The sequence below is a fragment of the Theropithecus gelada genome, chromosome 15 (genome assembly GCF_003255815.1).
Source record: "Theropithecus gelada isolate Dixy chromosome 15, Tgel_1.0, whole genome shotgun sequence".
NCBI classification, from domain to species: domain Eukaryota; kingdom Metazoa; phylum Chordata; class Mammalia; order Primates; family Cercopithecidae; genus Theropithecus; species Theropithecus gelada.
In genome coordinates, this window is record NC_037683.1 from 9,450,825 (window position 1) to 9,465,368 (window position 14,544).

Below are 14,544 nucleotides of genomic sequence, written 5' to 3' on the forward strand. Positions count from 1 at the left end.
TTGGGAGTTCGATACCAGCCTGGCCAACATGGTGAAACCCCGTCTCTACTAAAAATACAAAAATTAGCCAGGCGTGGTGGTGTGTGCCTGTAATCCCAGCTACTCGAGAGACTGAGGCAGGAGAATTGTTTGAACCCAGGAGGTGGAGGTTGCCGTGAGCCGAGGTCGTGCCACTGCGCTCCAGCCTTGGCTATAGAACAAGACTCCGTCTTGGGGAAAAAAAAAAAAAAGTTCTGGAAGAAACTCTGGGACATGCATATGGGTCCATGTGTTTATACCCATGAGCATGGGTACTCCCTTGCTCCCCATCCCAGCACCTCTCCTTCCCCACCTCTGTCTCACTGCCTTTGTTTATTCGCCTGTGGTCACTGTGGACTCTGCTAGACCCTGAGCCTGTGAGGGCAGCGGCTGTCTTCCTGTTCCCTGCACACCAGCACGTGACTCAAGCACAGGCAGGAGGAAGGCGGATGGAAACACAGGCACAGCCCGTGGCTGTTCCACCGTGTCCAGTCCCTTCCCTCCTCGGGCCTCTGTTTCTCATCTCTGCATATGCGGTAAAGTGCCTCATCTTTAGTCTGGGCTCAGGTGAGCCGCTGGGTTCCTGCTGGGCCATGGGAAGGGTTCTAACACCCAAAGGGCAGGGAGGATGAGGGCAGACGGCTCAGCTGCCCTCCCTCCATCCCAGGGCCTGCCACCTCCCCTCTGTCTTCTCCTGATTCTGGTCACCCACCAGGAGGGGCTCAATGTTCTGCTCAGCAAGTTCCCTTAACAGGCTGGGCAGCCAGGGGGGTGCTCGGCTGGACTGGAGGAGCCGATGTGAGCCCAGGCCACCCATGGAGGCTCCCTCTGAAGAGGGAACAGACAACCCAGCCACTTGTCAGGAACCCGGACCAAATACGCCACCCCCAAGGCTCGGCACTAAGTGTCCCAGGGGCCTGGAAGGGCAGCAGGATGCTCACTTGGGGGCGGAACACTCACCTGAGGGAGGAACTGTATCTGCTCAGACTTGGGTTACCCACAAACTCAGCCCAGCAGGAGTCTGCTGGCCGCGCTAACAATGTCCACTGTGACACTGCTGAGATTCTGCAAGGTGCTTTCAGTGTTAGCCCATTTTACAGAGAAGAAAGTTGAGGCTCCAGACAGACATGAGCTTAAGCCTCTGGCCCAGTTCAAGTCACCAGCCATTCCAGAGGCCAGGGCCTGGGGCGGGGTATGTGGCACCCCAAAGCCCAGGTGAGGGTGACCTGAGGGTGGAAGTCTGGGCCTGGAGAGGCAATAGAGGGAGTGAGAACGGCTTCTGCCAGAAACAGGGGAGGGGTGTTTGAGACCTTGAAGGAGGTGGGACTGTGACAGTGGTGACCCTGGGAGGGGTCCGGGTCCAAGCAATAACTGGGAGAGACTTGGTGCAGGGCCCTGAGCTGAAATGGAGGAAAATGGAGATGGATTGGTCCCTGCCCTTAATGGGGGGTAAATGCCAAGGCTGGGGGCAGGAGCCCAGAGGAGGGCACCAGGCCAGCCCAGACATGAGCTCTGTGGTGTGCGTGTGTTTACTGTGTGGCCAGAGGACGTGAGGAGTGTGTCGAATGGTCTGTGTGATGTTGTGGTGGGGGGATAAGTGTATCAGCATATGGGGTGTGAGTGTGTGTCTGTGTGTGCATGCATGCACGCTAGAGCATGCACTTTTGTGCCTGTGATCTGTGTCATGCAGTGTGTCCGTGCCTGTGTGGGATGTGGTCCCTGTGATGTGGAGAGTGTATGCTGGTGTGTGTGTGTGTTGTGGGGTGGTGTTAACTGGGACACCCTCCAGGGGAAGAGCCTAGCTCGGATGGAGGTGGAGGAGTTAACCAGGAAAATGGGAGAGGAACCAGCACGTGCAAAGGCCTGGAGGCATGAAGAAGGAGCCTGCAGCACTGGAGGACTTGAAAGTGGTCCAGTGAGGCTGGGGACAGGGAGGGAGAGGCAGGGCCTGGGAGGGACAGGGCAGGCCTTCCTCCACCAGTTTGAGTTCCATTAGCTTGAGGGTGTGTACAGCCAAGAGGGATGGAGGGGCTGAGAGGAGGCCAAGCCACCACTGACCAGGTGGAGGGGTGGGGGGTGAGCCTGGACCGGGCAGGTGCTGGGTGGAGGTGGGGGAGTGAGAGCCAGAGCTTTCAACCAAGCCTCTGGGAGGCTGCAGGGCCTGGGATCCCAGACCCGAGCCTGATCCCTGCTCAGCCCAAGAGCTGTAGCCAGAAGGTTCTTAGTTTCCCCTCAGTAAACTGGGGCTCAGGATATTTCTGGAGCACTTGCTCTGTATAACTGGGCAAGGGCTGGGCAGGCATTTCCAGCATGAACACGTCTTCCCAGGCCCACTGGTTGGAGGGCACCGAGGGGTGAGGGTGACCTGAGGGTGAAGTCTGGGCCTGGAGAGGCCATAGAGGGAGTGAGGACAGCCCCTGCCAGAAACAGGGGAGGGGTGTTTGAAACCTTGAAAGGTGGGACCGTGACGGTGGTGACCGTGGAAGGGGTCTGGGTTCGGGTCCCACGGGGGGGGGGGGTCAGAGGAAAGGAGCCGGAAGCAGGAGCCAGAATTTGAACCCAGGTGGTCTGACTCCAAGAGGGCCCTCTCACCTGACTTCAACAGTGACCTTAGCGGCTTCAACAGTGACCCCAGTAGTGACAATAGTGACTCACCTGCCCCATGGGCTTGAAACTGCAATGGTTGTGCTCTCCTTTGACCCTGTATCCTGGGGGACTCCACACGGTCATTATATTGTTACTGTGCCTTTTTAGAGATGAGAAAACTGTGGCCAGAAGCAGAGTGGCCTGACCAGGGCTCCAGCGCCCCAGTCCTGCTGCAGACGATGTAGGGCAGTTTTCTCAGCACAGGCTGGAAAGCTCTCTTAGGTAACACGTGGAAGGCAGCGTGTGACCCGGCAGAAAGGAACTGTAATTCCGGGTGGCTGTACGACCTTGGACGGTCCTTTTCCCATCTCTGGGCCTCGATTTACCCAACTGTACAATTCGCCCCGTGAGTCTAGGAAGATTCGCTGAGCGTCTGCCAAGTGGCAGATGAGGAAACCGAAGTTCAGAGAGTTGAAAGCACAGAGTTGCCTCAGGTCAGGCGGCCGGCACAAGGTGGCGCCGGCTTCGAAGCCGGATTCCGAGGGCGAGCCCTGCCCTCGGCCCCCAGCGGTGTTGTCCTGCCCCCAGGGGGCAGCGGCGCGGGGCCGTTCCAGGCCCTGCCAGCCTGACGTCAGGCCCGGCCGGCGGGGCCTCGCTCTGCACAAACAGACGCCGCAGGCCAGCGTCGGGGCCGGGGGCGGCGATGACTCAGGGCCCCGAGACGGGCCGGGAAGCGGAAAGTTGTGTGCAGATGACATCAGCCGGCCGCGAGGGCGGGAGGGGGCCGGCTCCGGGAAACGGCGGCCTGGCGGGCGGCCCGGCCAGGGATAGGGCGCGGAGGGGCGGCCGCGGGGCGGGGGCGGGAACACCGGGACGGGCCGCTCGGAACCACGAAAAATGTCCCCGCTCCCGCCCGCCCCGGACCCAGGCCCCGGAGCCCGGCCCCGCTTTTCGCCGGCGAGGAGCCGGCTCCACCCGCTTGCAAAGACGCCGCGCTCCCCCGCGCTCCGGAGGCAGCCGCATCCATCCTGCTGCGTGCCTGCATTTTAATTACCGCCGCATTAATATTCATGAGCCAGGACTCGAGGGGGACCGCGGGCTGTCATTTCCCTCGCCCGCCCTCCCCCCACCGCACCCCTCTTCCTGGGCTGAGTCTTGGGCTTTTTTCTTCCCGTTCCCAACCCCGCTCGCACCAACCATTGGTGCTCAGCAGATTTCGGGGAGCGGGGTGGTGTGTGAGCATGAGTGTGAGCGAGTGTGAGTGGGGAGGGCGCAGGGTGGGGGCCGAGTGTGAGTCTGTGCCTACGTCTGTGTGCCTGTGCGTACGTGCCTATGCGTGCCTGTGTGTCTGTCGGCAGTCCCAGGGCCGTGTGTGCACGTCTCTGATGTCTGTGTGGGGCTTGGAGAAGGGCCAAAGCCTGTCCAAGTTAGCAGGGCCTGACTGTACAAATGGGGAAACTAAGGCCTGGAGAGAGGCTGGGCCTTGTCCAAAGCCACCCCATAGGTCAGCAGCACAGGGGAGCGGGAGACCAGGGTCCTGCGTTTGGCAGGCTCTGCTCCCCGCTCTCCCGTGCTGTTGTTTGTAACAATGGCAGACAGGACCTCTTATGTGTCCCTCCCAGCAAACCTGTGCAGCACGTGGTCCTATCCGTACCCTGTGCAGATGGGGAAACTGAGGCAACTGGTCCAGCCAATGAGGGGTGAACTGGAGCCCAGAATTGTCTGAATCCTAAGTCCCTGGGTTTAACAGCCCCACTGTGGTGCCTCCTGGGGAATTGTGGAGTGTCCTCACTGGGGTGATCTGGGGGTACCTGGAAGCTCCTGGGTGCCCGGGCATCAGCGGGGATGTTTCCCCAGAACAGTCCACCTTCTGTTTCCCTCCCAAGTGAGTCATCGGATAGGGCTGCCTTCTTGTGGCTTTCCCAGTCCCCCTCCATCCCCTCCCCATCCCTGAAGCCTCCCAGGAGCCACCCTGCACACCACACCTTGCTCCCTGGGCCTGAGGTCAGGCAATCATTCATTCATTCATCCAACAAATCCTTCAGTGCCAGTCACTGTGCTAGGCACTGGGGATTCTCTGCTTCCCACTCTGGTCATCTCTACCTGGCCTAGGCGCCTCCAGGCCCACAAGGGGGCTGTTCACCTCTGTGTGTGAATGCTCACTAGGGGTGGGGCACTAGGGGCACCTGTGCACAAAAGACAGCTCTCACCCAGCCTTGCCACAGAGGTCTGGGGTGCCCACATTCGGTGGCCAGAAAGGGGCTGCGATCATCTTAGGGTTGACGGGGCGGTGGCCACACTAGGCAGCCTGAATCTTTGCTTCTCTCTCCTGCAACTTGTCCTTCTCTGGCCGCCAATCTAAATAACCCCAGAGGCTGGTCAGCCTGCCTTGCCCTGGGTTGAGCCAAGGCCATCCTCCCTCTCACGTCCAGCCGAGAATAGGCGGACTGTTCCCTCGTCTCTGCCCACACAGGGCTGGGCTGGAAGTCGTGTCCCAGCCATGTCCCCTGAGCCTTTTCTCCCCTCCCTTTGGGAGCTCCACAGGAACACAGAGAAGAGGACAGGGGTGCAGCCAGAGGACTTGGGAGAGGAAGCAATAATTTATTTACCTTCACCGGTTAAATAGGAGTTTGCCTAGGAGAGGTGGCCCAAGGACGGGGGACTAGCTCAGAGGCGCGCCCACCTGCAGCCCCCATTCTATAACAGGAAGCAGAGCAGGCCAAAGGCAAGAGACCTGGGGAGACTGGGAGGACGGATTTTCTCCTAAAGGGCCTGAGGCAGTACAGCCTAGTGGTCCGGTCCGCACCCCTGGGTGGGTCCATCCTGGGTGAGAATCCCCCTCCCTCCTCACTGTGAGGGCCTCTATTTCCTGATCTGCAAAACTGGGAAAATAACTTTTTTTTTTTCAGGTTTATATTCAGATCAAGAGACACCGCCCATACAGCACCTAGCACGGTGGCTGGGGCTCTTTCATAGGGTGATCTGTCCTCAAGGACATAGGGAGGCCTCTGGAATCACTGTCCCCATTTGGCCCAGAATGGGATTTAAGGATCAGTCTGTGTCCCACAGTCTAACCCATGGGGAGGAGTTTGGTAGGGACAGACTGCTGGGAGGAGGAGGAACAGCCTGAAACTGTCATGGGTCAGGCAAGGCTCAGGCTCTAGGTAAGAGAGGGATCTCAGAGGCCCCACTGCCCTGCCTGCTGGGCTCCGTGTAGACCTGCCAGATGGCCCATCACCCAAACAGCCAGAGCCGCAGTGAGAGGGGCAGCCTGGCCCGCCAGCTCCTGGCTCCCTTCTGCTGCCTGTGTCTCTTTGCTTCCTGGCTCCCCTCTGTCTTTTGAAAATGTCCTCCCTTCTTTTGTTAGAATAGTCATACCTGTACATGGCAAACACACACACACACAGACACACACACACACAACCATTTTTTTTTTAAAGGAAGCACTGTAAAAGTTCATGCAATACATCCTGACGCTGTCATTCCAGGTTTCGTGTACATTTCCAGGAGATTTCTCTCCCTACAGAGCTGTCTTTGTAAAACTTCCATAGGATGACATCTACCTCTGCTCAAAGGCCTTCAATGGCTCCCCGTTTTTATAAAGCAAGGTAGCTTCCTCCAGACTTCGCAGCCTGGCCCAGGTTTGGCAACACCATTCTCCTTCCTCTCCCCATTACCCTCCCTGACGCTGGGCTGCGGGGCCTTCCTCAGAGCGTGGCCTCCTCTCCTGCCACCATGCCTTTGGCTTTGCTGTGCAGACCTCTGGGAATGGCCCGGTACCTTCCACTGAGATTTCTCAAGACCAGCCTTTGCTGTCCCCCAGCCTCCGTGCCTCCTCCCCCAGATCTCTTCCCTCCCCATCCCTTACACCAAAACCCACCCCTCTTTCTCCCGGTGCCCTCAGGACTGGTGGATGCCTCTAGGGTGCTGCTTTTCACATCTAACTGTCGGGAGCGCCTCCTCCAATCTTGTGTCCCCACTCAGCTATGAGCATCTCAAAGGCTGGGGTCCTGGCATCTTTATTTTTGTTGCCACCTAACTTGATGCCCTGCACATAGTAGGCACTTTAAAATGTTATATTAAAAAAAATTAAAGTTGCCCTTCCTTCCCTCCTTCCTTCCTTCATTTTTTTTTTTTTCAGAGACTTATTCTGTTGCCCAGGCTGTATGGAGTGCAGGGGCGCAATCATGGTTCACTGCAGCCTCGACCACCCTAGACTCAGGTGATCCTCCCACCTCAGCCTCCTGAGTAGCTGGGACTACACGTGCGCTCCACCAGGCGTGGTGGAGCATTTTCATATTTTTGTAGAGATGAGGTTTCGCCACGTTGTCCAGGCTGATCTCAAACTCCTGGGCTCAAGTAAGCCTCCAGCCTCAGCCTACCAAAGTGCTGGGATTACAGGCATGAGCCACTACACCCTGCCTACTTTTTCTTTAGAGATTCAGACTCTGAGCCAGCAAATGAGGGTTGAATCGTGACTCTATCATTTCCTAGCTGTGTGTCCTTGAGAAAGTGAATCAACCTCTCTGAGCCTCAGTTACCTCATCTGGAAAAGAAAGTTAATAATAAAATCTCCCTTCATGAGTAACAGTGGTAACAGTGCATGTAAAACATCTAGCACTAGCCCGGGGCAGAGAGTAGCCAGCAAGCTCTGATGTTACTCAGTTTTGTCTTGTCTTACTCAGTCTCATTCAGACTTGTCCAAAGTCACCTGTCCAGTTTGGGGCAATGCTGGGACGCTCCCACTGTCTCTTCCCCCTTCAATGCTACTTCCCTGTAGCGGGAGAGGGTTCCAGGCCATTGTCTCTGTTTTGCAGAGAAGGAGAACCAGGTTCAGAGAGGTTGAGTTGCTCACCTAGGGTCACACGGCCCTGAGAACAAAGCAAGGGTCTGTTTGTTTGCTAAGTTCCCGGTGAGTTCTTTAGGTTGCTCAGGATAGGGAAAACCTCAGTGAGACCCACCATCCTTGCGGAGGGGCTCGTACTCCTGTGGCCAAGACCTGGCAAGGTGGGTTCCTCAGGGGCCAGGGAGTCGCCACAAGTGCTCTAAGTGGGACATCACTAAGACAAACAGCCAGCATTTCCTGGGTGCTTTCCCCAGGCAGGGAGCTGTGTTAAGTGTTCATGGGCACAGCTTCCTTCCATCCTCACAGCAACCCTGCTATCCTGCATTCCAAGGGTGGGTGCTCACTGAGATCCCGGGTAGGGGCTAAAGGAGGCGTGGCGCCAGCACCTGAACCCTGATCTCGCTCCTACCCTGAGCCTCTGTGGACCACCGAGGACAATGGGCTTTAGCCTGTGCTGTATCAGCGCTGGGACTCAGCAGGAGACCAGGCTCCACCCCCAACGCCCCCAACCCAAGTTGGGGGTGCTGCTTGGGTCTCATAGAACATCTGGGGGTCCCCCCCAGCCCTGGCCCCACAGAGCCGACCCAGCTGCGTCTCTGAGCCGCACCCAAAATCTTCCCAGCTTTGCCAGGGAGACTGGAAATTTCTGCTCAGCAGCTTCGTCTGGGATGATTTCGACACTTGGCTCGGTGGGGTCGAGAGGAGGAGCCAGGCCACTCAGCCGCTCAACATTCTGGAACTTCCCTTGGGTCACCGGGAGGGGGGGTTTGCTAGGCCTAGGTGAGCCCCTCCGAAATGATAAAATCAAACAACAGTGACGAAGTACCGAGCGCTTACCATGTGCTGGGCCCTGTGCCAAGTCAGGACTGGCTGGGCCTCACGGAACCTTCCGGCGCCCGGGCAAGGCCAGCACTGTTACTAACCGTCTCGCGGACTGCTCCTGACTGGGGTCTCTGTTAGCATCCAGGAGTCTCCTCCTCGGATACTCTGAGTCCCCCCTCCAGAGACCCCAGGCTCCGGATTCTCTCTACGGGGCCGCTGACATGCTCAGCCCTGGTGAACCCACTCTTCCAGACACTTCCACCCACGCCCGGCCCCGGGGCTGGGGGCGTCGGGCAGAGCGCCGGTGAAATTCTGCCAATGGCTAAGGCGCCTACTGTGCTCCTGGCTCTGCGAGGGTTGGGGGGCTGTCACCAGGCCCAAAGTCGCCAGGGAGGAGGGGCGTGAATGACGAGTCTCAGATCCGGGCAAAGGATCGGAGAAGGGATTAGACACCCCGGGCAGGCAGCGGAGGCCGGCCCTGCTGAGCGACCCCGGGCAGCGACGACCCTCAGGGGCTCAGGCTCCACGCCCATTAACTCGGTGTCAGTCCCTTCCATCCCGGGGAGCCGAGCTGCTGGGAAGCAGCGCCTGGGGGCGCCGGCGACCGGCGGGGGCCGCCTCCCTGCTCCCCCGCCCTGGCCCCAATCGCCGGGCGCAAGGCGTGCAGGGCGCGGCGCGGGCCAGGGCGCCCAGTTCAGCGGAAAGGAATGCCTCGCTCGGCGGGGGAGGCCGTGGCCCCGAGGCCGTGTCCACCCCTGCCCGCCCCGGGCCTCATTTACTGCGGCTCTGAAGCCCGGCTCGTTTCACCCGCCGGGTCCCGCAGGGTGACTCCCCCAACGATTGCGGTCCCCCGCTCCCCGCCCCCGATCGCCGCCGGCGGACCCCAAAGTCGGGGCGAGTCTCCAAACCGGGGAGCCAGCCCCGCCCTCACGCCGCGGCGGCGCCCTCCCCTCCCCCTCCCCGCCGCCCGCCTCTCCCCCTCCCCCCTCCATAACTCAAAAGCCTGTCAAGCTGGTTCCAGACTCCTGGCGCCGGGCTCCGCTCCAGGAAAGAAAAAAAGGAAAGAGAAAAAGGGAAAAAGCCGGCGCGAGGGAGCGAGAGAGGCCCGCGGAGCAAAACCGTGCGCCCCGGCACGCACAGCCCCGCGGCGCCCGAACCCCCGCGCCCCTAACCCTAACGCGGATCCCCGTCCTAGGGACACCGGGCGCGCGCGCGACCCCGATCAATTATTTATGGGCGAATCAATTATGTAGCCGCCCGGGCCGGGGGCGGGGGCGGGGGAGGCCGGGAGAGGCGGTGCGACGCGGAGACCACCCGGCTGCAGTGGCGGCTCTCCCGCCGGGCCTCGGGGTCGGGTCGGTAGGCGTCCCCACGCCGACCGGGGAGGGTCCGGTTGTGAGAAAGCTGCCTCGGGGTGGGCTCCGGGAGGAGCGCGGGGGAACCTGAGGAAGCGGGAGAGACGACTCGGAGACCTCCCAATTAGATTGGGAGGGGAGATGGGGGCGGGCAGCGGGGCTGGGAAGAGCGGGCCGCGGAGACGGGGGCGTGGGAAGAGTCTGGCCTAGGCATTTCTTCCCTTCCTTCCTTCCTTCATCCCCATCCTGACTGCAAGCCCACTACGTGCCACTGCGCCCACAGCAGAGGGCGGTATTAGGGAGGGGTTAGGCGCAGGAAGGAATTTCGAGGTACAACTGGGTCCAAATCCGGATTTGTATCCTTTTCTCCCCTGCTGTGTGGCCTTAGGCAACGGCTTGGGCTCTTGGAGCCTCCATTTCCTCATCTGCCAGCGGTCTTCAGGAGGTGGGAGATGGGGCGCTTGGGCAGAGAGTGTTGTGAGGGTGCGGTTGAAGGGAAATCCTGTCTTTGGGAAGCTTTACATAGAGGGGAACATGCCCAGTTCCCCAGTATTCCCCAACTTGTAGCCCCGACTTTGGGTCCCGTATAATCTGCCTCTCCCCGGGACCCACACATTTGAAGGTCGTTATTAAAACCAGTGCCAACCCCAAGGCCACTGCTCAGGGTGCTCACTCCTAGCTGGCTTCTCACCAGCCTGGCCCTGCAGAAGGTCGTGCATATGGCAGCCAGAGGGGCTCAATCTAGTCCTTTTACTCCCCACCTCTGCTGCCTCTCCCCATTCTCTGCCCTTCACATCCCCATCTCCATTCTTCTTCCAACCTGCTTCTAGTCTGGGCTGAGATTGGAGCCCTGAGGCCATGGGGGCTACAGGACAGTCAGAACAGGGGTGGGGGCTCAGCTGGCCCTCCCTGGACAAATGTCCCCCTTGTCTGGGTTGTCAAGGCCTTCTACTTCCAAGATTCAGAAGTGAAGGCGGCTTCCATCTGCGACCCAGGATTGCCTAGCGGTGTGCCTGTCTTCTTTCACCAAAACTTGCAATCACTCTGTTAGGTGAATGGGGCAGATCCAGGTTTTTTGGGGCCTGAAGGTTTTACAATCTTGGGGACCCACTTTAAGAAGGCTAGTGCAGGGTTATGAATAGGCGGTTAAGCCCAGGGCCTTGGTAAATGACAGTCCTAGGAGCTAAAGCTTCATTAGCCTCTTGGTAACTCACCTGTGTAGATGGACAACACAACTGTCATCCCTTTGCAGAGGTGGAAACAAAGCTTAGACTGGCCCAAGGTCACACAGGTAGAAAGGACAAGATGGGATCAAACCCAGGTCCTACCCCACAGGCAGCAAGCACCCTGAACTAGCTGCCTCAGTACGAATGCCACCTTCCATGTCATCTGCCCCATGCCACATCTCACCCGTCCCCACCAGTGCCCAGCCCAGGCAGGGTCAGGCAGAACAGCCTTTGCTTCCAGAACAGTCTGTGTCCCTCCTTCCTGAGGCCTCCATGTCCTAAGGCTCAAGCCTCAGAGACTCTGTCTTGTGACAACACTCACAGCTCTAGGAAGCAGGTCTCTTCTAAACTTTTGATTCCAGCGATGGTAACCTGCTCACTTCAAAACTCCAGCTGCCCCGCCGACCTGGAGGGAGCGTGCCCCTGTTCCACGGTGGGCTCCCTGGCGTTCGGGGCGGGATCTGTTTTATTTGGCTCAGTATTCCCAGCTCTTGACGCAGTACAGGCATAGAGCCGACAGTGACTGTAGCAGTAACGTCTATTCCCAACCTTGTGGAACAGGATGTTGTTAAAATGCAGATTCCCGGGCCCCCCTCAGATTCTGCTGAATCAGATTCTCTGTGCTGCACAGGGCTGGGGACTCGGCGTTTTACAAGCTCTCTTGGGTGCATTTCAAGCATAGTAAAGTTCGAGACCACGGATCTACAGCCAGAAAGGATCACATGGTTGTGTCTAGACTAAGGCTCTCTCACCAGAGGGAGGTATCTCCCCTAAATGGGACTGATTTCACCAGTTCCCCAAGCTCTTCCGGCTGAGATCAAATTATTTCACTTCTCAGGCCGGGCGCGGTGGCTCTCCCCTGCAATCCCAGCACTTTGGGAGGCTGAGGTGTGTGGGTCACTTGAGGTCAGGAGTTCAAGACTAGCCTGGCCAACATGGCAAAACCCCGTCTCTACTAAAAACACAAAAATTAGCTGGGTGTGGTGGCGGGCGCCTGTAATCCCAGCTACTCTGGAGGCTGAGGCATGAGAATCTCTTGAACCCGGGAGGTGGAGGTTGCACTGAACCAAGATCGTGCCACTGCACTCCAGCCTGGGCGACAGAGTGAGACTCAAAAACGACGACAAAAATTACTTCATTTATCAAAGACCTACTGCCTGCCCAGGACTGGGTCTGAGGCCTTAGAGAGCTGACCTCGTAGGATACTCACAGAAGCTCTGAGAAGTGGGGAGAATTATTGTCCCCATTTCACAGATGGGAATCTGAGGCCTGGAGAAGCAAAGTGACTTGTGGAAGGAACATGGTCCTGGAGAATGAGGAGGCTGGGATGGGAGCTGAACTCACCTTTAACTCCTTCCTTCCTTAACTGCCCACAAGGCCACCGATTTGAGGGCTGTAATTCGCAAGGGTCCTTCGGTAACATCCAGAGATGAGAGTTTACACACCAGCCTGTGAGTGGCTTTGAGAAATTAAACACGCTACAGAGTCACTACAGGGACCTCACGCTAAGACGCGCAACAAAATTAGGCGACAGGCCCCAAAGAAATCTAATCAAGTAGGCCTCTTCTCCTCCGAATCTTTGGAGTCGGTGTTCGGGGGAATGTGTGTTTGCGGAAGGATTTGACGTATTTGCTTCAGGCAAATCTTTGCCTTTTTCTCTGCCTGCAGTTCTGTACTAGACAGCAAGAAAGCTCCACAGCTGGTGGCTGGTGCTGCAGGCCAGCGTGGCTCCCTGGGCTTCTCCGTAGGGCTGTGTTAAGGCGCTTCCCCAGGTCCAGTGCTCTGTGCAAACGTAGCCTCTTTCCTGCTCCAGGATGAGCAAGGCACAGGGGAGGTGTCAGGTGGAGAGAAATTGATTTAGTGGCCACTGCTTCTGAGGCTGGGGGACCTGCCTGAGGCAGAGGGTGTGGACTTGTTCTGGGAGGACCCAGAAGGCAGAACCACGGAAGGCTACCAAGAGAGGTTGGTTTTGCCTCACAAGATGAACTATCCAATAGTCAGGGCAGCCGTGTAGGTAGTGAGTGCTCTGCCTGGGGAGGTAATCAAGGACAGGCAGGGATAGAGAGTGGTGTGTCTAGGAGTACAGAACCATGCCTCAGGAGAAGAAGTGGCTGAAGGCACTTTGAGGTCTTTTGAAACTCTGGGAATTTCCATTTCTAACTTACTGACCAGCCCACGTGGGATGGAGGGGATAAATTAAGAAAGGGAAGGGGCAGGTTATGATGGCCAGACTGGGAACCACATACCCCCAGGGAGACTGAAGCAGGCTCGTAGCCCTTGGTCTTCCAACGAAACTGCTGCTTCTCTCTCTCCCTCCCTTCCTCTCTTCCTTCCTTCCCTCCCTCCCTCCCTCCTTTCCTTCCTTCCCTCCCTCCCTCCCTCCTTCCTTCCTTCTCTTATCTCTCTCATCTCCCTCTCCTTCCCTCCTTCCCTCTCTCCCTCCCTACCCCACTCCCTCCCTCTCTCTCTCTTTCCTTTCCTTCTATAGGGTCTTGCTCTATCACCCAGGCTGGAGTGCAGCTGTGTAGTCACAGCTCACTGCAGCCTCAACCACCCAGGCTCAAGCAATCCTCCCACCTCAGCCTCCTGAGTAGCTGTAGTGAGACTACGGGTGCACTCCACCATGACTGGCTAATTTTTATATTTTTTGTGGAGACGGGGTTTTGCCATGTTGCCCAGGCTGGTCTCAAACTCCTGGGCTCAAATGATCTTTCCACCTTGGCCTCCCAGAGTGCCAGGATTACAGGTATGATCCAGCACAGCTGGCCTCACTCTCATGACCCCTCATGGGGTCTTGCCATGTTACCCAGGCAGGTCTTGAACTCCTGAACACAAGCGATCCTCCCGACTCGGCCTCCTTAAGTGTTGGAATTGCAGACTTGAGCCACCGTGCCCGGCACACTATTGTTTCTTGAAATTCAAATACGCTCCTTTCTTTTGCAGTCATTTGTAAATGTCTGGTAACCTTTCATAATGTTATTAATAATAATATTTCTAATAACCAGCAATCAGTAACTGTACTCTCCATAGCATTAACTGCATGCTTACTGAGAAAGGATGTATTCTAGGCCAGGCGTGGTAGCTCACTCCTGTCATTCCAGCACTTTGGGAGGCCGAGACGGGTGGATCACTTGAGGTTGGGAGTTTGAGACCAGCCTGGCCAACGTGGTGAAACCCCATCACTCCTAAAAATACAAAAATTAGCCAAGTGCGGTGGCGGGTGTCTATAATCCCAGTTACTTGGGAGGATGAGGCATGAGAATCGCTTGAACCTGAGAGGCGGAGGTTTCAGTGAGCTGAGATCATGCCACTGCACTACGGCCTGTGCGACAGAGCCAGACCCTATCTCAACAACAACAACAACAACAAACAAACAAACAAAAAGCAAAAACAAAAGATCGAGAGAGGGAGAGGTACAGGGAGAGGAAAAGGGAAAGAAAGGCTGTATTCTAAATGCTTATGTGTATAAATGTGTGTAGTGGACATGGCAGTCCGATGAGAAAGGTGTTTATTTGTGCTTTCACTCCTGTTTTAGAGATGAGGACACTGAGGCTCAGAGGGCCGACATGCCAAGCCCCCGGGCACAGGAAGGCTTGCCTCTGCCTCCACCTCACATCCCCCAGTGCCTCTGGAAACTGCAGCCTGTGGAGGGCCTGAGGTCGCTCATCACCTGTCTCTGCAGCTCATCCCT

At 57.5% G+C, this 14,544-nt stretch overlaps 1 pseudogene; it reads right to left on the minus strand.

Moving 5' to 3' along the window:
* Window positions 1-1,023: 1,023 nt before the first annotated feature.
* LOC112608075 lies at window positions 1,024-1,627 on the minus strand (annotated as a pseudogene).
* Window positions 1,628-14,544: the final 12,917 nt, after the last annotated feature.